At 44.1% G+C, this 23200-nt stretch overlaps 1 protein-coding gene across 1 annotated transcript in view; it reads left to right on the plus strand.

Annotated features, from left to right (window-relative positions):
• Positions 1-23200, plus strand: part of TEDC1 (tubulin epsilon and delta complex 1) — a 157953-nt gene that overhangs the window by 56345 nt on the left and 78408 nt on the right. The gene's annotated exons all lie outside the window — the stretch shown is intronic.

Genomic DNA, 23200 nt, shown 5'->3' on the forward strand with positions numbered 1-23200 from the left:
GCAGGACGGCCAGCCGCAGAGGCGGCAGTGAAGCAGGGAGCGACGCCGACAGAGGGTCTAGCAGCTGCACCTGCAGCAGGACCGGTGGCAGCACCTACGGAGAAACCGGAGGCAGGAGCACAGAGAGCAGCGTTGGGGCAAGCCGGTGCTGAGTTCTAGAAGTGAGCCTGCACGGAAGCCTCAGAGAAGAGGTAACAAAGGGGCGTGTCCAACGGGGCCTCATCGGGCCGCACCGGAGGGTGACCGAAGACCCGAAGTGGGGTTGGACGGTGGACCTTCGAGGCCCACAGCGGCCTTAGGAGGAGGCGGTGACTCAACACCCTAGTGGGGTGAGCCGCCGGGGCTGTGGAATCCGGGCCCGGGGGAATCCACGCGGCCCATAGGCCAGAGGCACCCTCTTGGGCCTCCTGGCCCCGTAGCTTAGGGGCCTTGGTTGTCACGGTGCTGGGATAGGCATGTCACGTCACCGGGTGATTAGTATAGGACGGTTGGGAGTCTATTTGGAGGGACCAGGTCCGAGGACCTCGTGGACCATACACCTGGCCCAAAGACTCAGGCACGCAGCTGGCAAGTCATGAGCAGAGGTTGGGGAAGAGCAGAGAATGCCAAAGGGGCCCGAAGATCGGCAACCCAAACTGGCGAGTGGCCGGGGTGTAGGGGAGGTGGGAGCGCCGTGAGTGCCTGCCAGGAGGCGCGACTACCCTGGAGGCTCCTCCAAAGGGGAACCCCTCCACTGAGGCAACATTCCAAGTTGTGGCAGGGGGGGTAAAGGGGGCCCCCGAAGTTGATGTCAGCAGGGGTAGCCTGTGGGGTCCACCCGCGAGCCCAGGACAGACGCAATCCATAGTCCGGGCTAAGGCTGCACGGGAGCGCTTAATCGAATGGAGGCGGGCACACAGGGGTAAATTGCTTCCAGGAGACTGAATGTCTTCAAACTTTCTCCTGGCTTAACTTGTCTTGGTGTCTGAAAGTGGTGCTCCCTGTCTGCTACCCCTCCACTTCCCCCCCACCTTCCAATGCACTCCATTGCACTCATAGGTGAATGTTGCACCACGCATGTGGGCAGTCCCCCCCCCACTGCTGCACTGTGTGTGGGTGCCCCCGCCTCAGCTCATCCTGCAATGTTTCTATGCTGCCCCTGATGCAGGAGCAGGAAGGGAAATCTGAGGGAAGGAGGGGAAGCCTAGACCCTTTCCCTGCAAGCAGCCAGAGCCAGATGGGTGGTGGCCAGCTGGGAGCCCAGTTGGCTTACATTAACCCCTACATTTGAGTTGCGGGTGTCCAGTTAGCCCTGTCTTATTTAAATACTGGTCTCCGCTCAATTAGAAAAAAAAAGTGGTTTCTAACATTTATCTTGAAATGCAACACACACACAAGTTCCCACTTTCAATACTGGGCTTCCAGCATCGGACAGGCTAAAAACTCCTCTCTCTATATTACAGGCATAGTGAGGTACTGTAGGTGAGCATAAAAGTACTCAGATCAGCTTATACTGGAAAAGGTATAGACAGGGGAAGGTTTATATGAAAATATCCATGTAACCTTAGTAGTGGATATAGGACTAGTTGGTGACAGGTTTTTTCCATCTTTTTTCTCTAAGTTTCAGGGGTGACTGAATGTTGACTGGTGCTTGTAATCAATACGGGTCTGAGCTTCTTTTGGCTTAGTACTTTTGCTGTGAGTAGTTCAGAAGTATAATTGCATTGTAAGAGCACACATATCCAATTCTTAATGTCAGGAGGGTTCTCTAAAAATGCTGTTGCATGCCCATTTTTAAAACAAGTCAGCACAGATAAAAAGAGATTCTGGTGAAGGATGATGCTTTGTACTTCCAACAGAACCTAAACTTTGGCCTGTTTTTGCAAAGTTTCTGAATTTTATGTCCCTCTGCCATACTACCCAAAAACAAAGTTCTCAATGTAATTTAAAAAATGCAGTTGCCTCATACTTAGAAACATTCCTGTGATTACAAACTAATGTGCAGTGGCAGGCATAAACCATTTCAGATACTGGCTTCCCTCTGCTTATTATAAATATGGCTCAAAATGGGGCTCCTTGGAAATTTAGCAATTGGTTTTAAAGATTATTTCTTGAGTTCTGCATCTTCAAAGCCTCTGACTTTTAAATACCAACACAGGTGGCAGCAGCATAAGTTACCATGTTCATTACCAAATGGTTTTAGTATAAACATTGTGAAATAGGTTTTTCTCTCAAAGTAATGTGACATTTCTATTAACGTTACCCTGAATAATAACCAGCTTCATAGATCAATAAAAAGAGCAGCATATCAGTTTGTCTTATTGTAATGTACCCTGTTGGTGAATGGTGTTATAAATTATTTCCTGTTTTAGGTATCCTTCAAAGGATAGAAATGTGAAGTGGATCAGTGTCAAAAATTAGCTGCTATAGAAAATACATTGGGCTAGTTTTACAGAAGAGAAGAATTCATTTTCATCAAAGATTTCCTGTGAGAGAACTTGTTCTTTCCTATAATAAAACAAGAGATTTCATTCTGACAGAGAAAATGTGATTGAATACAGATAGCTATGATGTTAAACTTCGGTTTATTAAATGGAATAGTCTAGCTAACCCCTTTCTAGAGAAGTTTCACAATCACTTTAACTTATTTAAAGTTGCCTTCTATAGGATTTTTGACTATAGAAGACTTTGTAGGATAGTTTTATACATAGCTTTTACCAGCCATTCTAATTTTTATGTCTTCCGAAATTTCTAGTAAGTTTCATTGTAACACTGATTCCAGGTTGAGATTTTTCTCACTAGTTAGGGATTAAACCCAATTCCTAGATGGTTACTCATGTTCCGTTTAGACAGTCTTCCCCTACAGTTTAAATTGTGTGAGTGGCTATGTAGCATTGGTGAAATCTTTTAACTTCTGTGTTTATCCTTGAGATGGTATCATTACAGCAGCAGGTTAAGCTATTCCTGTACTTTGGGGATTAAAAGGTGCTTAATGGAAATGCAGTGGTGTTTTTAAGGGATGGAAATGTGAACTCACTAATTGCCAGGGTATTTACACATACAGTTCCTGGATACTGTGAGTAAATTGCTTTTTTACCACATGACTGCTCTGACTTTTATGAGCATTCTCTGGCTTTTAAATTGTTAAATTAATTCACTGGGGATAACATGGAAGCCATTTCTCTGCACTTTCAAAGGGTTAAGAAGCATTCTGTGCGCTCCCTTCACACTGAATGCTGTCTCGGCAGAGATACTAACACTTGATCCAGCTTCTCTTCGCTGGGGAGAATGAGGTTGCCTGGGAGCAAGACTGCCTTTTTGGTCCATAGTGATGGATGCCAAGCCTTTTTCCCAAAGAAGCTGAGCCAGAATTTTGCTTGCTGGTGAAGACCTGCAGTGCGGTATATACTTTCCTTGTCTACACATTATCTGTTGAACATGGAAGTTCATTGTGGCAGGGAACATACCTTATTGTGTATAAAGCTCTTAGCATATTTTGGCACTATACTGAGAGCCTTGGATGTCTTTGTAACATGTAGGATTTTAGACTGTATCAGTAGTGACCATTTTAATACAGTCCTCCAAATCATTCCAGGTTGAACTGACCATTGTTGTTGATGTCTTGCCACATCCCAGGTATGATTTAGAATTTTGGTTTTTAGCTTTGTGGGTCACAGTCACTTGGGAAATGATACCCCATCTGCACGTTACATTTAAAGCATGATTAACTAGTTAATCACAGCTTAAGTTGTGACCCAGACATATATCCAATCAATTAATGGCATGACAAAATCAGGAATAAGCCACAAAGTTATTCCACAAAAATTGTGTAATAACTCTGTGGCTTATTCTTATCATGCTTTTAATTGACCACGTAGTCAGGTGCTCCCCTGTGGCTGGGAGCCCCATCAGGTGACGGGGCTCCCAGCTGCAGGGGTGCACTACCCACTGCTGTAGCTACAGGCCCTGCAGCTGAGGAGGCTCGCAACCAGGGCAGTGCCTCCTGCTATGCATGTGTAGATCGTGCATCATATCCTCTCATGCTTTTATCTGAATGTTTACAAGGGCCCTGAGTCACTTAACATGAGGCAGAGGCAAGATGAGTTGCCCTCTTGCTTTTGAGTAGCATCATTTCCTGGCTTTGAAAGAGCATGGGTCCATTCCTAGCCGTTAGGACAGTGGTTGTAATCTGGAAACAGATCTGAAAATTGTTTATACCTACAAGGTTAGTGTAAGCCCATTCTTGAGACATGTCTAAAACACATTTGCCTTAGTTCTGCATTACATTTTCACTGCCTCTTGTGATTTACGTTCTGCTAGCAAAATACGTCCTTCAGAGTAATTGAATTAACTTTGTCATCAAAAGTGTGACCATGCACAGATCAATGAGCTTTAGGGCAAAGCAGACCATTCACTGTTCCCCCTTTCTCTCTCTCTCTCTCACGCTATTTTATGTGTAGAACTCGATCTTCTTGTGCTCCATCTTTGCAAAGATTAAAGGCCGAAAGCAGAACTCAAGGTACTGAGTAGGAGGCTAGCGACACTAGAGAGAATCGAGAGAATCATTGAAATTGTTGAAGTATTAAGCTAAGCAGTCACCTTTAAATGCCAGTAGATCAATCTACTGTGTACAAGATCAGACACAACAAATAGGTAATGCAAGGAACCACCATGTGAATATTAACAGAAACGTGTTAACACTCATGTGCCATTAGTTTTTCATTTTGTTTCACCATTTTGTTCTGAAAATATTTTTATATTTTATACTTGTAGCATGTTCATTTAAGCTACTTTTGGTGTCAAGTGTTTAGCTTCCAGAACCTAGTGGCAAATACTTGAACCCATCTGACTTTGGGCCCCCCACTACAGAAATGATATGGACAAATTGGAGAGAGTCCAATAGAGGGCTAAGGAAATGGTTAGAGGGCTGGGGAACATTACTTATGATTATAAGGAGAGGCTGAGGGAGCTGAGCTTATCCACTCTGGAGAAGAGAAGACAGGGGGGATTTAATAGCAGCCTTCAACAGCCTGAAAGATGGTTCCAAAGATGATGCAGCTGGACTGTTCTCAGTGGTGGCAGATGACAGAACAAGGAGCAATAGTCTCAAGTTGCAGCAAAGGAAGTTTAGGTTAGATCATGAATGACTGGTGCGTCCCAAGACTGGGGGGGCACCATTTGTAAGCGGCAGTGTTGGTGGTGAGCAGGAACCGCCCACAGACACCAGTGTCGGGGTAGGGGGTGGCAGGCACTGAGCGGGGACCGCCTGCAGATGCTGGCATCGGTGGCAGTGAGCAGGGACTGCTTGCAGTTGCCAGCAGTGGGGACCATCTGCAGCTGCTGGTGGCAGGGGGGCAAGCGGGGACTGCCTGCAGATGCCAGAGGCTGTGTTGGCGGGGCGGGGGATGGCGGTGACCGCCCACAGAAGCTGTTGGTGGCCAATCTCAGGGGGGACATGTGGCCCCCCATACCCCCCACCCCTATGTGTTGCCTATGGATTAGATACTAGGAAAAACTTTCTCACCAGGAGAGTAGTAAAGCATTGGAACAGGCTACCCAGAGAGGTGGGGGAATCTTTATCCTTAGAGATTTTTAAGACCTGGCTAGACAAAGCCTTGACTGGGATCATATAGGTGGGGATGGTCCTTCTTTAAGCAGGGGGTTGGACTAGATCAGTGGTTCTCAACCTTTTTTGTACCAGGACCCATTTGTAAATATTGATGGCCAGTCCCGGCATCGTAAATAGTTTAAAGTAGAAAACAGCCCCCTGTCCCTGTGGGTGCTCCTCATTCCTGGAACAGTGGTTCCCTGCCCCCATCCCCCCAGTGGTTGGGGCAAGGGTTAAGTGTGTGGGGTGTGGGGGGGGAGGGTGGCGCGCATGGGGCCCCAAGCAGCCCCTTGCAGGCTGGAACTGTGCCAGCCTGCAAGGGAAAGCCCACAGTTCCTCATGTTTTTCTCCTTTAAAGGAGAATCCATTTTTAAAGTTTGTTCATGATCCTTTCATATATTCTTGTGATGCACAGGTTGAGAAATGCAGGACTAGATGACCTCCTGAGGTCCTTTCCAACCCTAATTGTCTATGATTTTATGACTTACAGGTTGGATTCATTTCTGTGTTTGATGAACTTTTAGAATTTGCAATTTTTAAAAATCTAATTGTTGAGGGTTTGATTTTTAGGGATCCTTCAATTCTTAAATCACTTCCTACAGGGTGCTCATTTGTTCTAGCAAGAAGCTCGTACACTGTGTGTATGGCCTACTTCAGTCAGGTGAGATTTTACAATTTGTCATCAAAATTGGGAAGTTAAAAGGGATGAATAATCAAGTTTTAAGATAAGTCTATTGTGGGTCCTAAATCTCCTGACAGTTTCCATTTAAAACAGCTGCCCCAGATGGATGTTACAGATTGGCTGATTATAGGTTTTATTCTTTCTCTGTGAATGATTGTCTGTGGTTTGATTTCATGCAAAGCTCTAAAGAGTTTCTTTTCCATTTGGAAAGCATGCCTTCAAATTGTAGGTGTTAGGAACTGTTTTGCTTTTTTCATTTTTTAGCAATAGAAGATGCTGAACCCTATCTAAAGATTTCTTTGAGAGATATCTGAGGCTGCATTTTCAGACTCAAGTCACCACAGGTTCAGGGCTGTCTGTAGGTGTATGCACTTTGGTGCAAAAAATGACTCCAAACTTCCTTAGCCTGACAAAGGGTTTTTGAACCCAAAAGTTTGCTTAATAATTATTTTCCAACTATTTGGGTTGGTCTAATAAAAGATATCAGATTCACCCAAGGAACTTTGTCCAGCTTTTCAAAGCACTCTAACCACACATAGACAGGTTGAAAATTAGACTAGCTGAGCACAGTTTTTGATGCACAAATTTTAGGTATCCTTTTTCCCTTGTTACTGTTGTATGAGAGTACTACACATAGGATATATCACAACACAATAGCTAAAGCAAAGTCTCTGAAGGAAGAGGCCTACATTTTTGTACCCATCACCAGAATATCAGAGTATTTGCAGAAGTGGATGTACATCACTAGCTACTTTGGATACAATGGAATAACTGAGGAAAAATCATTTTACTTGCACATGCTATTTTAGTTTCTCTTGAGTGTAATCTTAGTGAAATCCTGTGAAATTTGGTTAGTCATTGGGATACCTTGTCACTATGGTTTTATTAATCAGTAGGTTGAATTGGCCCCAAGTCCTCTTGATTGTACACAAAGCACTATGGCTATTAAAGTATAGTTATTGTTTCCAAATGTACACACATACTAAATCACAATGGAATTAGTTCCTGATAATTAGTCAACTCAAAAGGTACTGACCTGTTTCTCACAGTGTACCATCAGTGAAATGATGCTTGCAAAGGATTGGAAACTTCTGCTTTTCTTGGTTCAACGCAGCATAGATGATCAACCATTCCATTTAGCAGAATTATATTCTATTTTGGTGATGAGTTCATGTAAGAGTGCAAAGCAAAAATATTAGATTACTTTACTTCCTTATAATTGTATACTATTACTTATATTAAACACTGAATTTTTGTAGCAAGACTATTAGAAACATTTGTATGTTAGTTGTTTATCTGTATGATTGTACAATTCTTAAATAGCAAGTCAGAGTGCATACAGTTTGCATTAGACTTTGCAACTTTTTCTGCTTCAGTTTATAAATGTCAAAATCATTCTTTACTATGGAAAATATATATCTCACTAAAAGTTAAAAATGGCGAACTCCTGATAATTAGCCACTTGCAGTTAATTAGTCAGCATTACTCCTGGAATGACAAAATCATAATTTCTTATATTCCTGGATGCCAAAGGACATAGTGAGCAGCAACTAAGTTAAAAAACCCCCAAAGCTAACACTGCCAAAAAAGTGATAGCAGCAGCACAATTCAAACAAATACTTAGCCACTAGGGCTGTGTGAAATGTTGCTGGTTGTTTCATTTCAACATTGTTTCAACTCATTTCAAGCTTGAAACAGTGAAATCAAAACGAAATGACGGTCTTCGAAACAGCCTTGAAACGAGGCCAGCAGAACAAGGCCAGCAGAACATTTTGAAAGTTTCGAAACCTTTTGAGTTTTGAAGCAGCCATCAGCCAGGTGGTGGGAGACAGGGGAGAACCAGGGCTGCGCTCCCAGCAGCTCCGCAGCCTCGTGTCTTAGCCAGGAGTGCAGCCCTGGCTCTCCCCGCCTCCCACGGCTGGGCTGTGGGAAGCCGATCGCAGCACGGGCGAAAGGAAATGAGCCTCGGCTCAGTTCCCCTCCCCAGCGCTGCGATTGATGGGGCTGGGGGGGAAGGGAACTGAACCCGATCGCTCAGTTCCCCTCCCCAGTGGTGCGATCCATCGGACTGGGGAAGGGAACTGAGCTCAGCTGAGCTGCATTCCCCTCCCCAGCTCTGCAATCGGGTTGGGGAAGGGAACTGAGCCCGATCTCTCAATTCCCCTCCCCAGTGCTGCGACCAGGCTGGGGAAGGGAACTGATTCCAGCTGAGCTTAGTTCCTTTCCCCAGCCCGCTTGTAGCACTGGGATGGGGAACTCGGTTCAGCTGGGCTCAGTTCCCTTCCCTAGCCTGATCATAGCACTCAGGGCCCTTCCCCAGCCTGATTGTAGCACGGGGAGCGGAACTGAGCAATTGGGCTCAGTTTCCTTTCCCAGCCAAATGGATCGGAGTGCTGGGGAGGGGAACTGAGCGATTGGGCTCAGTTCCCTTCCCCAGTTTGCCGGTCCCAGGTGGCAGCACCCGGCTTCCCTCTCTCATCTGGCAGGCAGATCGGGGACCCACAACCCTGGGAGGACTGGCACAGCCCCCACAACCCTCCCAGGGTTGCGGGCCCCCGATCTGCCTGCCGGATGAGAGCACCTGTTTTGAGCTTCCCCATTATAATACATGGGTGAAATGTTGAAACAGTGTCACTGTTTCAATGAAATGAAACGGAACAGTGGTTTTGAATTGAAACAAAATTCGAAATGAAATGCTATTCCATTGAAACCTCGAAATGCAAGTCGAAACGGAATGGTGCCATTTTGCACTGCCCTGTTACCCACCTCTAATCACTGCAAACACTTGCTATAACCTTTTTAATGGCTTGCCATGAGGATATGATCTGGCCCATAGAGTTTCCTATTGTTTGTTGTGATGTGGTCTGCTGTCATAGGGCTACAGGACTCACAGGCTTACTTGCATGTGAAATGTCCTTGATATTGGTGCGGATGATAGCCTTTTAAAGGTTCTTTCAATTTAACTGGAAGTATTTGAACCAACAGAAATTTTTCTGAAGGGAAATGGATACTGATGGGAAATGCCATGTGCATTCTATGCTCCAAACTCAAGATATTTCAGCAAAATCAGCTATTAAATTCAGTTTTGTGACTTGGAATCATGGAATCATAGGAAGAAGGACCGGAAGGGACCTGTAAGATCATCAAATCAAACGAGCTCAACAAGGTATTTGTCTAGCCTCCTCTTAAAGATCGCCAGAGATGGCGACTGCACCACCTCTGCTGGAAGTGTGTTCCAGATTCTAGTTACCTGTATGAAAAATAAGTTTTTCCTTATGTCCAGAAGAAACTTTTTCTGGACTAGCTTGTGTCCATTGGTCCGCATCTTCCCGGGGAGGCGCTTTTCTGAAAAGTTGTTCTTCTAGATCCTGGTGTTCTCCCTTGACATATTTGTAGGCGGCTATCAAGTCACCTCTCAGCCTTCTTTTGCTCAGGCTGAACAAAGTCAGATCCTGAAGTCTCCCCTCATAGGGCCTGTCCCCCAGGCTCTTGATCATGCGGGTGATCCTTCTCTGTACCCTTTTGAGTTTGTCCACATACTTCTTGAAGTGCGGTGTCTAGAACTGGATACAGTACCCCAGCTGTGGCCTCACCAGTGCTGAATAGAGGGGGAGGAGCACCTCTCTGGATCTGTTGGCAACACATCTGCTGATGCACACCAGAGGTCTGTTTGATCTGTTGATGACTTTGTCACACTGGTGGCTCATATTCATCCTCTGGTGAATTGACACCCCTTGGTCCCTTTCGGATGCAGTGCCAGCCAGTGCACCACCACCCATTGTATAGATATGGTGAGGGTTCTTCCTGTCCAGATGAAGGACCTGGCATTCATCCCTGTTGAACTTCATATGGTTTTGTTCAGCCCAAAGAACCAGCCTGTCAAGGTCTTCCTGAATCCTTGACCTGTCCTCTGATGTGCCCACTTGTTCCCACAGTTTGGTATCATCCGCAAACTTAATTATTACACTTTTCACTCCCTCATTCAGGTCATTAATAAAGATGTTAAAGAGCACAGGCCCGAGCACTGACCCGTGGGGTATACCACTGCAGACGGCCTTCCAGGATGAGGCCACCCCATCAGTTACGACTCACTGGGATTAGCCGCTGACTCAGTTCCCGGCCTGCCTCGCTGTAGTCTGGTCTAGGCCAGTACAGGCAGTCCTCGACTTACAGCGTTTCGAGTTACAATGTTTCGCACTTAAAATGTTTATAAATTGACACTGTTTCAACTTTATGACGTAAGTTTCGACTTTACAATGCTTGATCTGATGCAACGCCATGCCAGCGAACAAGTTCGCTGCATCGCTCATCTCCCTGGAGAACATCTGTCCAAATTTCCTTGGACACTTTCTTTAAGAAAGCAGCCAAGACTCCAGAAAAACCTGCAGCCAAGACTCCTGAGAAGAGTTCAGCCAAGAGCCCTTCAAAAAGTCCAGCAAAGTCGCCTCAAAGAAGTCCTTCCAAATCAATTTGATTGCTATTTACAATATAAATACACTAATGTAGCTATATTACTCATCTATAATTGATTGAATACAAAATTCTGGGGTATTTTTAGTGAAATAGGGTATTGGGCCTTGATTCAGGAACCAATCCCTCATTTATAACATTGTTTCTTATGAGAAAATTGGCTCTGAGTTACAACATTTCGACTTAAGGCATGGTTTTCACAAAACAGTTGTGTTGTAAGTCCAAGGACTGCCTGTACTCTCCAACTTAACTAAGAGGATTTCATGGGAAACAGTATTAAACGCCTTGCTGAAATCTAGGTAGATGATGTCCACCTCCTGTCCCATGTTCGGGTGATCATAAAAGGACACCAGGTTTGTTAGGCATCACCTCCCCTTTACAAAGCCATGCTGGTTGCTTCTCAGTACCTCACCAGATACAAGCTTGTGGTTGATGGCATCCTTAACAATTTTTTCAAAGATCTTCCCCAAGACTGAAGTTAGACTGACCGATTTATGGTTGGCAGGGTCGTCCTTCTTTCCCTTCTTAGAGGTGGGAACCACGTTCACCTTTTTCCAGTTGTTAAGGACAACTCCTAAGTTCCACATCTCCTCGAACAGCCCTGCCAGAGGCACTGCTATGAGCTCAGCCAGCTCTTTCAGCACTCTTGGGTGAAGGTCATCTGGACCAGTCAACTTGAAAACATCCAAATGATTTAAGAGTGTCTTCACTTGTTCTGGACTGATTTTATGAGGACCGTTGTCATTGCCGTATTCCCTGCGCCCCTGGGCTGGTGACCAGTTCTCACTTGGTTTCAGGAAAACTGATGCAAAGTAATTATTAAGGAGCTTTGCCTTTTCATGGGGATCAACTGTGGGCTTCCCCTCCATGTTCAGTAGGGGTGCCACAGTGGAGCTTGATTTTTTTTCTTCCTCCCTGTGTACCTACATAAGGATATTTTGTTATTTTTAATATTAGTTGCCAACTTGATTTTCATGGATGCCTTGGCTTTCCTTGTCTCACGTCTGCAGACCCTGGCCACATACACATACTCTTCTCTGGATCCCAATCCATTTTTCCATTTTATGAATCATCCATCCCGCCCCCCACAAACCCACCAAATAAGGATGGGTATTTGCCTTCGTTCATAAAAGAATGCTTATGATGTATCCTCACCATCTGGTTTGGGATACTGTGCCAGTCATTATATTAAGAACTTACTTTGATATGACCTTTTTGCTTTCAAGGGCAAAACTTCAACTGGTATAAATTAGTACTTCCACCCCAGAGCTATGGCAAGTAATTCTCACTAAGGATCTGGCCCTTACTAGTCATGCCTCTGTTATTTTTAGTAGGACTAGAGTGCTACTGTAGCTACGATGGTCCTGGAAATATGTGAGGGGTGATTTTTTTGGTAATATTTTTTATTGGACAATCTGTATGTCTGTGTGTATAGGGAAAAAGAGAAGATCCAGTAAAAGATACCACAAAAATGCCTTGCTTCTATTACCTTTGCTAGTTTCATTGTTATAGCACTACAATCATTATGGAACTATTGTATAGTCCAACCCCCTGCTTAAAGCAGGACATATTGTTTGTCTGTAATTGTTGTAAATAACTTTCTAAGTTATGGCTATCTTTGACCAATTTATCCACTTGTCTCAAATTCCTTAAAAAAAAGTGAGAGAGTGAGCAATAATTTTTTTCTTGGGTGTGGCCATCTACCAAGGGGAAATTTTGGGGAGGTTTCAGATGAATTATGTAAATCTTGTAAGTGCTTGGAAAGCATGCTTTTTTCACTTTAAAAATAATTTTTTAGTTGTTTTGAAACCGAACTTTCACCAGTGGTTTGATTTATCACGCCAGATGGTTCATTTAATTCGCTTTCAGGGATGCTCAAGTGTGGTGGATTTTGTTGTTGTCGAAAGTTTGTCAGTTAATTTCTTGAATCATATGCTATGGGGTTATTTATTTATTTATTGACCTTATGAAGGCTGGTATCCCAGCCTGGCTTCCCCTGAAGTCACTGGAAGCTTTAGCATTGGCTTCATTAGGCATTGGATTGTGTGAGCTCTTGATGAGTGTTGTGAACTCAGCAGTTTGACCAGGGGACTTGCAGAAAGCAGGACCCTTGGACTGTGATATTACCAGACTGCAGCCAAAACAGTTCAGCTCCTCCTCTTGAAAGCTAGTAGGCTCTGCAGAAAGAAGCCTCTCTCTTTTTACTTTTTGTCAGACTTTCAAGGTACAGCTTTTCTAGTCTAATGTTGTTCAGAGGGTGCAACTATTTTGAGCAACTTTGTTTTCCACTTAATTGCTGGCTAGTCCATCTTAAATTAGTTCTTAATGATTTAACTAGAAGAATCCTATAGTTATTGACCTTTCATCAATTTCAGGGTTCACCAGTGAAGTATGTTGGACCCATGGACACACATGGTTTCAAAAGGTCAGCTGTGACAGCTTTTAGCATTTGCATAATTATGTACACTGTAGCTTCTTGAACAAAAATAGCAAATGCTTGCCCTTTTGAAATATTCATCTTTTGCTCTCTTACTGACTAACTTTTGACTACTTTCTACTAAATAGTTGCTGTGAGGATGGAGGCTAGGGTGGCTGAGTTCAAGCATGCAGTTCTTGTGGGGACTCAGAGCGAGTAGGCTTTGGTGTAAATAATTCTTGTAAATGGTTTCAAAAGGCCTGTATGCCTTTTTTACCACCGGCAGAGACGGCAGTGGAGGTCTGGCAGCAGGGCCTGGAGACTGCTCCCTGGTTGGTTCCCTCGACATAATGTTGGGTGAATACTATACAATAGGTTTGATTGTATTGGGTGAGTGATGGCCCCAGGTCAATTCTGTAGTTTTTTAAACTGTTTTGTTGCAAGTGTGGCTGGCATGGGCCAGAGGAGGATGAGAGTGCTGGAGTGTGGAAAAGGTAGTCCCACAGCAGAGGGATTTTTGAAGCAGAGTCTGTTGTACTATTTAGGGCATTGGCACTCTGCTACTCCTCCTGTGTAAAAGAAGAAAACACCTTCCTTCCCATGAGCTGACCAGAGAGAAGGACCTTTAGGATATGGAGTTGCTGTGGATCACTGGGGAAGCCAGGGACTGAGAAGAGCCAGGGTCTCAAAGCCAGAGGCTTGCCCTTTGTGAAGCCATGGTAGGGCTGACTTCAGGGGATCTTCCCAGGACAGGGAGACTGAATAAGGCTGCTTTCGTGGGAAGTCTTGAGGAAGAACTTTCTGTGCGGGCCTACTCCCGATCCCATCCATGTCGCCATGTGCGGGCCGGGAGCGATCCGGGCCCTTTTTCGCTCCGCGCGGGCTGTGGCCAGCAGCCCGGGCACGCTGGATCAGAGAGAACGGGCGACACACTAGAATTAGGCACGGCCGCGTAATGGTTGATTTAAGATTGTTTACTTACACCGAAGATGGTCGCGGTGTAGGCTGGATAGTTTCCCAGGCACAGCTCCGATTAAATCCTCGTTTGAGGACTACGACAAGCTTGGGTCTCTCTCACGAAGTTTGCTAGGCTCCGTGGATCCTTTTATTCACTCACTCACACAAAGTTTGCTAGGCTCCGTGGGTCCTTTTGCGCGCAGGGAGAGGGATACGTCGAGGATTGCGAACGGCGACGGGGAGAGGCTAGAGGCTGATCAGACCTCTGTTGCCTGCTTGAAATGCGCTGGGTCCGATAGGCTCCGCAGCGCTTAGAGATCTTCACAAGACATGAAGTCTCCTCCTCCTGGTGTTCGTGGAGTCCTCCCTTGCGGGGGTTCTCCTCGGAGTTCTCCAACTTGGGCGGAAACCACTCAAGCTTTTTATACGGCTAGCAAGCCAATCGCTAGCCACCACGTGTGAATAATTTTACGCAAGCCAATAATGGGGCTTGAATTATAATACAAATGGCGGGAACTCTTTGCAAAGTGCATTTCTGTGCTGCAAAGAAGAAATGCACACTGCAAAGAAAGCTACGAATTGGCGGGAAAATAATTCAGTGGTGCCAAAGCACACACAAAAACAAAAATCATACCCTTGGGTTGTGACACTTTCCTCTTCCCTTGTCCCATAAGGGGCATTGATTTTCCATGAGATTTGCTCCAGTAAGGTATTTCATCAGTGAAGTACTTGGAAACTTTGGACTAGCTGAGCAAGGAGATTTAGAAATGGGCAGGAAGGGAAATTTGGAATTGGTTTGGTTGGAACCTAGGATTGGGAATGCGTGAAGGAAATTGGGGCTGGAGAACACTAGGAGTTACTTGACTGGACTTGGGAAAGGAGCTGGAGAAAGATAAGGAGAGCCTTGGGCTGCCTGGAGAAGAAGCAAGAATGAGAAGAAGACTCTGGGTCATGAAAGAAGCCCAAAATTCCAGAATCTTGCCATTCCCTGTGGTCAGAAAATATCTGTCACACCTGGAAGCAAAGTGGCTCATCTCCCTTTAGTGCTGGTCCACATAATAGATGGCAACTTACTACTGCTATCCATCATTCCATTAATTAAGATGACTAAAATCTGTGTGATGGATCTAGAAGTTTCATAAAACCTCTGTCATTTAGTGTGCAGCCTGTGTGTCAAACCTGCCTCATGCCCTGGGCTGGATCTGAACCTCAGGGCTCCTTGAAGGTCAGATCTAGTCTGGAGCACACACTAGCGGTGGCAGCAATATCTTCAGCATCTCTGGCTCTGTAACAGGGTACATGGTAGTGACAGCTCTGGCTCTCGTTGTGTGCTCCATGCCGGAGCTGGTTCTGGTTCTGGTTCTGCATGCCCCTTCCCATGGTGGCAGCTCCAGGTCTTGCATGGAGCAGGTAGCAGCAGCAGCAGTGCCTCCTCCAGCATTGGGTGGCAGCAGGTTCAGTGGAGGAAGAGAGAGGGCTGTGGCAATGTAGATGGCTAAAGACACTGAGGCTGCTTAGCTCTTGGTTGCCCTCCTGCTAAATTAAGCCATGTCTACCAGGCCCAAGAACCCCGAATTCTGCAGCTGGATGCCCCACCCCCGACTTCCAGTGGCCCACAGGGGTAGCCTATATGTTTGACGCTCTTGGTGTATAGAACGAATCTGATTTGGGAATGAATCAGGGTTATAGATAGGGACTTCTGTCTCATTTACTGCAGAAGGTAGAATAGGCAGGGTACAGTAGAGAAGACAGGGATGCAGGAAGATAAATGTTGGTCTCATGTTTAAAGCAGGCTCCTGAATGATCCTCTGGAGTACTGAATTCTGTGTCTCTGCCACAGAGTTTCTGAGTCATGCTGATCTCTAACCAGACTTTCATGTGGTCACTAAGTGTATGCTCCTGGGTGCCTAACTTGAGACCCTAAAGTCTAATTTGCTAAAATGCTGAGCAGTCCCAGCTGCACCTGAAGTCAGTCTGAAGTCTTGGAACATACAAAGTGCTTTATAATGCTAAGTTCTTTGGTAAAATAAGGGCTCCTGTGGACAGTCATATAAGCAAATTTTTTTTTTTACCTAAATCTCGGTGTGCTTCAGTCCCTTGTCTGTAGAATGGTAATAATACCACCCACTCAGCTGCCAGGAGTGTTGTAAAGGTAAGCCATTTATAAAGCAGTCTGATATTTTAGTCTCACAGAAAAGCCCATGGGAAAAATTAATAATTTTGTCTTCAGAACAGGATTTGAATGATGTGCACTTAATAAGGCCCTGGGCCACATGTTGAACAGCAAGGTTAAAACACAATATTGAATAGTTCTCCGTTAAATAGACATCGGCTATCCTGTGTACTAACTGAGGCAGAGGTCCCTTGGAAAAGTAACAATTAAGGACTCTTTGTAATGTTTATGTATAAGGGCCCTGGAATAAGACTATACATATACAACCTTAATGCTGACAATTCTTGATGTTTGAGTGCTTAACTGTTCAGCCTTAATAATATATTTTTGTAAACTTTTTTTTTGTGTGTGATATGTAGATACATGTTATCGCCATCTCAAGAAAATATTACTCTGTGGTAGTTTTCTTGTGTTAAGTTACTTTTAAATTATTGCTCTAAAATATTGCAGCTGGATCTGCAGCTTTGGATGGTGAGAACTGATCATGTAGTAGGTTTGCATGAGGTAATATGTTGAAATTGCATATAACAGTAGATTATTTTTATAAGCAGTATCGAGACTTATGTCTCTGGTGAGGGGGCAGAATGGTAAGAGGAGAATGGCCTGGTTTATACTATTCACAAATTATTTTAGTAGGAGTGAAGATGGTACTTGGAATGAGCAATGAAATATGAAGGCTCATTTTTAAACTTCCACTTTAGGATTTTCGAACTGCATTTTGATTTGCCTTCAAATACGTTCATATTTCTTGCCAAATGGATGGCATGGCTTATGCAAGAGGCTAGATGAGGTGACAAGAATATCATTTTCTGGCCTTAAACTTTATGAAGGGTGCAAGTAAAATGTAGGATGGCCAATGAGAAAAGTTGGCAAGACTCCACGAGAACTGCACACCACACAGCAAGGTAGTGCATATACAATAAGCCGGGGACACAACTGCCTGAATGTGATAAACACTGTGAGTCTAAAGACTAAGGTGAAATTTAAGCATAGTGCATTAAATTATCCATCAGGCCTCAAAACCGAAATGCTGTTTGTAGCCAGAGGCTGAAACAGGAAAAACTCAAGGGAGCTGAACGATCCAGAGCACTAGGGTTTGATGATGGCTGTTTGGATAAGAAAAAATAGAAGCTGTAGGCCAGATTTAATTTAAAGGTGACCTACAAAAACAAAACAAAAATAATCCAAGCGCTGCCACATAATGTGCTGAATGTCCCAAATCACCTAAGTGAGGGAAACATTCTGAGTACATCGGGCAGACGCAGCCCTTTTCTCTTTGCTTTTTTTCAAGGTCCTAAAGTCCAGATTTGCCACAGAGTACCACTTTCTAATCCCTGCAATGCTCTGTGCTGGAGATATTGTGTCCTGATGCATCTAGCTTAAAAACTGGAAGCATAGCCATCTTTGAACAGTGTAAGTGAAGACTTGCCTTTATGCCTGCAGGCAGTCTGTAATGGGGTGCTATGGTGACAGGAAGTCTGTATTTTGACTGAACCTATGGCAGTCCAGGTTTTAGGATCTACATAAAGGATAAGTCGTCCTGTGAAGGCCACTCTTCGCTTGATTACTCGGGACATGCAGCCTGATATATTATAAATGATTTTGATCTTATTGGCTCATCTGCCTAGGTGACTTTAAAAATAAAAGAGAACATTTTCTCTCATTTTATTTTCAGATAGTATGTATGAGTGAGTTGCAGCTTATGGAGCTCGGACAAAACTGTCTTCCATTTGTTTGGGGTCAGTTTACATAGAAACTCTCTGTACAGATAGAATTGAAGCAACAGTAGGTAGGGTGGTTACAGTTCAAGATGGCCGAGCTGTCATAATTAATTTCCCATGCAGTTGGAAAGAGACTCAGCTAAGGACAACAATTTAAAATAAAAACAAACCTCCCCCCTCTTGGCAATTCAAATATCATTTCTTCTCCTTGCACTTTAGCGCAAGGAGAAGGAGTGCTTCCTCCACAAAATTACTAAGAAAGCAACGAATGTGTCAGTGATATTGAGCACTTCCTGCCCCATGCGGAGAGCATGCAGAGAGCAAAGGACTCTGTCCTCAAGCATTTTTTTTTGCAAAAGATACTCTCCATAGAAAGAGGTGGGCAGATTGCTTTGTCATTTTCTTCCAAATTTCATACCCTCTTAGTTTCCAGCATTTGCAAAGATTTATTACATAATACCTGGATTGCCATAGTAATTACTGAAACCTATGGAAAACCGTGTCAGGCATTCATTAGTGCATGAGAGGGAGAGGGGATGTGATTGATACCATATGCGTAAATAATGAAAGGTTGCACAGAGTAACTGGCATCAAAACCAGGATGCATCCGCATTGGCCAGTCCCTTGATGCTTTGGTGGAAAGCAGTTCTTCTGGCCAGTTGCGTAGTGCTGAGCCCATGGTAATAAGTGTAGGCCCTGAAGCACAAGATTTGATTATTCCTGTCTGAGAGGTTAGTGCCCTGTATTCCAGCTTTATTTGTATCAATAACACTTTGCTTTCTGGGTGAAAGTTGCAGGGCATAAGCTCACAGCTGAACAGGCTGATCAACTCCACTTGATACTGCCTACCAGCTAGACATTGAGCCATTGATTACTACCTGTTGAGCCCAACAACTCAGACAGCTTTCTGTCTACCTTACAGTCCATTCATCCAACCCATACTTCCTCAGCTTGCTTGCAAGAATGCTGTGGGACACAGTATCAAAAGCCTTTCTAACAGTATCAGAATCCTAGGTCTGTCCATGGTCATGTGTGGCTGCAATCTTCATATACTGAGGTAACAGTTCCAGAAGCACTAAAGGATCTGCTGTCAGATGGAGGAGGCCTTTCTGTGAAGAATTACAAGCTAATTTGATTAGCCAGAGACAAAAACCCTTCACTCCTTTGGGCTTGTCAACTGCATTTCCTACTCAGGAAAGCAGAGGGGTGAAGCAACAGGAATCAAGGCAGCTTCAGGGGCCTGATCCTGCAGGAAAAGGGCCCCAGATGCTTCACCTTGACACAGGTCTCATGTTTGCAAGCAGGAAACCCCCGGGTGCAGATGTGCTCCCTGTGTTGGGGTTCATGGGCATCCCTGGATTTGGGGCGCTGTGTGGATTGGGACCTTATGGGAGTCCTCCTCTCCGTGCTTGCAGGTGCAGCAAAGGAATCATTCCCATGGCACAGCGGGCAAGTGAAAAAAAAGTGCTGGGCCCCAGCATGCCTATCAAGCTGCTGCATCTTGGGTTGGGTAGCAGTGTGCAAGCATGGGGGGTGAGGGCTCTATAGAAGTTCCCTCCTCTGTGCTTGAATTCACTTCAGAGGGATTCTCAGTCTGTAGGCAGGGAGGAGGGAACCCTGTCGGGAGTACTGCCCCTCACCCCCTTCACAGGGAGATTTCCTGCCTGACCCCATGCCTTCCTGGGCCTGCCTCATGCTTGCTGTGGCACCTCCTATCTATCCTCTGTCCAACTTATTCATACTGCTACCCCTTCTTCACTGTGTTACCTGATACTGGTTCACTTCTACTTGTATCCCATACAGCCATCCAGTTCCTGCCACCACAGCTCCCCCAGATCTTGCTGGCAGCTCACTTCCAAAATGATGCAGAGCAACCACAGTAGCACAGATGTGCAGTAAAAGAGGCCCAAAGAGGTGATGTGCATGCATATTTGTATCTCCTTAAAGGAAAATATCTGCTTCAGCTCTGAGTACTGCTGCTAAGTAAGTGGCAGCATTACCAAAAGGCTGGCCTTCTCAGCTAACCAGTACAGCATTTGTTCCATAGAGTGAGTTTTGAATCATTCAGTAGTGAATTCTGTACTCAGTTTCATTCTCCTAGTGCCATTCCTTGGGCAGGATGCTTTATTTTTTATGACTCCTGACATTTTTAGTGCTAAGATATTTCTTTAGATATTTTTTAAGCAAGGTGGCCTCTGGCTGCAATTAGTGTCCCACTGGAAGAACTGGCAGCGTTATATAGCAACACTAAAGCAAATCATTCTACTTCATGGCATTATTACCTTGATCTGAAAATTTCCCCAGGCTGCAATTTGTCACTAATATGGCTTCCAGCTAAACTTCCCCACACAAAAAAAGAGTTAATAGAGCTGCAGTTCTGGAGCTGCCATCACCATTTTTTTTGATGAGTTATTACTTAGTACATTTTATTGACCAAGCATGTAGAGTTCTTGGTCCTTGAAAAATGATGCAGTGGTTCATCACCGACTCCATAAATTGTTCAGCCGTGTATCAGAGGCATCTTAGTTTCAGACACTGTAAGAAATGAAGGTGTCTGTAAAATGCCAGCCTGCTACTGCAATTAAGCAGAAACCATGTACCCAGCATCTGGGCTGATGTGAACCAATGTTTTAACTGATGATTTAAACATCTCTGCAGAGAGTGTACTTTCTGTTGGTATAATTATAGTCAAGGGTCAGCCCTTGTTCCTTATTGTATAAACATATTTTTGTCTCTGCTTTACATTAGTCTTGTCGTGTTACAGAAAATGAAAAGCTTGGCCATTTGTGATAATGGTTAAATCATTGTCAAATGTAGGCATACTGGTAAATGTACATTGACTTTTGCTTCTGTTTTGTGCTTCTGTTCATTTTATACAACATCCAACCCAGTGGAACCTCTATGTAATGACAATAATTAATATGGACATGTTTATAAAATAGTCTTATTCTGAGACAAATTAGTTGAAATCACTGAATAGTACAATGTGCTGAGATAGTTACTCAAGTGCCAGGTGACAGCAAATTTGTCTTGACCTAAAGCTTGCCAAACCTGGATACTGGGAAACCAATGTGGAAGGAGCAAATTCCATAGATCAAACGACTGTGTAAGTGTAGATGGCCCATATTACTAGCTTATTAAAGCACTCCAGTTTCTTCCATGTAGAATAATGTGACTAACATAATCTCTGGCCCCTTTCCCAAGCTAGAATAATCAGGTACTGATTATAGCTGGATTGACTAGGGTTGGCCTTCACTGTGAAGCTGGATCAGGGCTTAAACTGACACCTGGTCCATAGTGAAATGCTTTAATGCACTGCCCCTATCAAGTTCAATAAGAGAGGCTTGCAAATAAGAATTGCTTGCTTACAGACAGTCTGGGGTAATGAAGTTCCAAAATGTGTTCTAGACAAACTCAGTGGATTTTAACTCCAGTGTTGAGACATGAGATAAATGCTTTTTTGCGTAATATTAGGGCCTGTAAAGCTCATAATCATATCTATAATTGTGCCGGGAAACAAGTAATAGCCATTGCAGAGCACAGAACATTTGTGTCCTTTCAGATGTTTATGGGAAGCATGAGAGTAACATCAGGAAATGTGACTATGCTTTTGTAGTCATTTCAGAGACAAATGTTTGCCTTTGTACTTGATACGCATCTAAAGGAAGCATTTATGAGGTAGTAACAGCTGTGTCATCTTTTTACCTTTCATTTCCAGTCCTGCCCCAGGGTTTGGTGCCAAACTTTGGTGACTGATATGAGCTGAGCCTGATACCTAATGGAGTTAGGAAGATCATCATATGGTTACTAGCTGAGATCATCATTGACATAGGTATAGATATCCCCCCAGAACAGCATTCTTTGTGACTCCAAGGCAAACTGATAGGAATTCATTGTGCTTGCCTAGGCCTCTGAGGGAGTAGAGATGTGATCTGCACATCTTTGCATTTTCTAACTTATATTCTCATATCAAATAGGTGCACTCAGATAAGTACTAGCTTATTCAAGCAAGTTAGGGATGATTTTATTCCAAAACTGTAGTGGTCTTGGTAACAAGGGATCCATCCCTGAAAATTGTGAACTGAATTCACTACTTAGTAGTTTGAGGAAAGAATCCAGAAGCAATCAGGCAGGGACAGATTGTAGCAGCTTTATTATAGCTTTTTAAAAATTAAATTTTGCATGCAATTGGCCTGTAATATTGACTTAATACTATTGGCACATATGTTTGTGTTTTATTTTGGGTTTTTTTTAAGTAGCCAAGGAATTAAAGTTATAAAATCAGCCATTACTCGTGCTCTGTAATCGGTTGCAGATTTGTGGTTCTCTCTAAATACATATGCCGCTGTGATAAGAGAGCTGTAAGAGAAACGACTTGACTTGAGGGAGATGGTAGCAGATTTTAAATTATTAGTCTGTCAAGTCAACAATGCACATTTTAAAAAAGTGTGAAAATATCTGCGTGCATGATAGGTCATGAAGGCTTGTCATTCAAGATACAAGCCTGGGAGAGCTTAAATACATATTCAGTTGGCAAGCTACACCAGTTTCTTTGGAGGATCTTTTTTTTTCATTTACTATTTATCATCTAATACCAGTGCCCAGAGGTAGCTCTGTATGTGGTTGAATCTTCTGAGGTGAAGACATGTCTTGCCATCATTTCTTGCACTCCTATTTTCATGTTACTGTTAATCATATTTAACATTTATGTGCATTAGAATCAAGAGGTCTTAGCTCAGATTGGGTTCCCATATGAGAGGTGCCATATGAGCAGATGGTAAATGACAGTCCTGGTGCCTATCCTGTTAGGTCCTCATGGAGGACCACTATTTAAAGTTGATGGAGCTGTACCACAGGATAATTGGCATTTTAAAGGGGAGTGGAGCTGCACTTGTTACTCATAAGCTGCCTCCCATGATTGTGTGAGGTCACAGCTAGACCACCTGGGTGTCATAAAGACCAGCAAGAGGTCAGGTGCTAAGCGGCACTGCAGGGAGTAAGCTAAGTTGTTCAGGACTCTCTAGGTTAAGGGACAGGCCGACTTCATGTGCAGTTCTGAAGCAAGTGGGATGTAGTGTAAACCTGCAGGGAACAGGCTCTGACAGAGAAGGGAGTAGAGAAGCTTACTCACATTGCAAGGGCTGCCTGCTCTTGGGTCAGATTCTACTGAGAATAGACTGGCTTCTGCAGGATA

The sequence above is a fragment of the Alligator sinensis genome, unplaced genomic scaffold (genome assembly GCF_000455745.1).
Source record: "Alligator sinensis unplaced genomic scaffold, ASM45574v1 scaffold647_2, whole genome shotgun sequence".
NCBI classification, from domain to species: domain Eukaryota; kingdom Metazoa; phylum Chordata; order Crocodylia; family Alligatoridae; genus Alligator; species Alligator sinensis.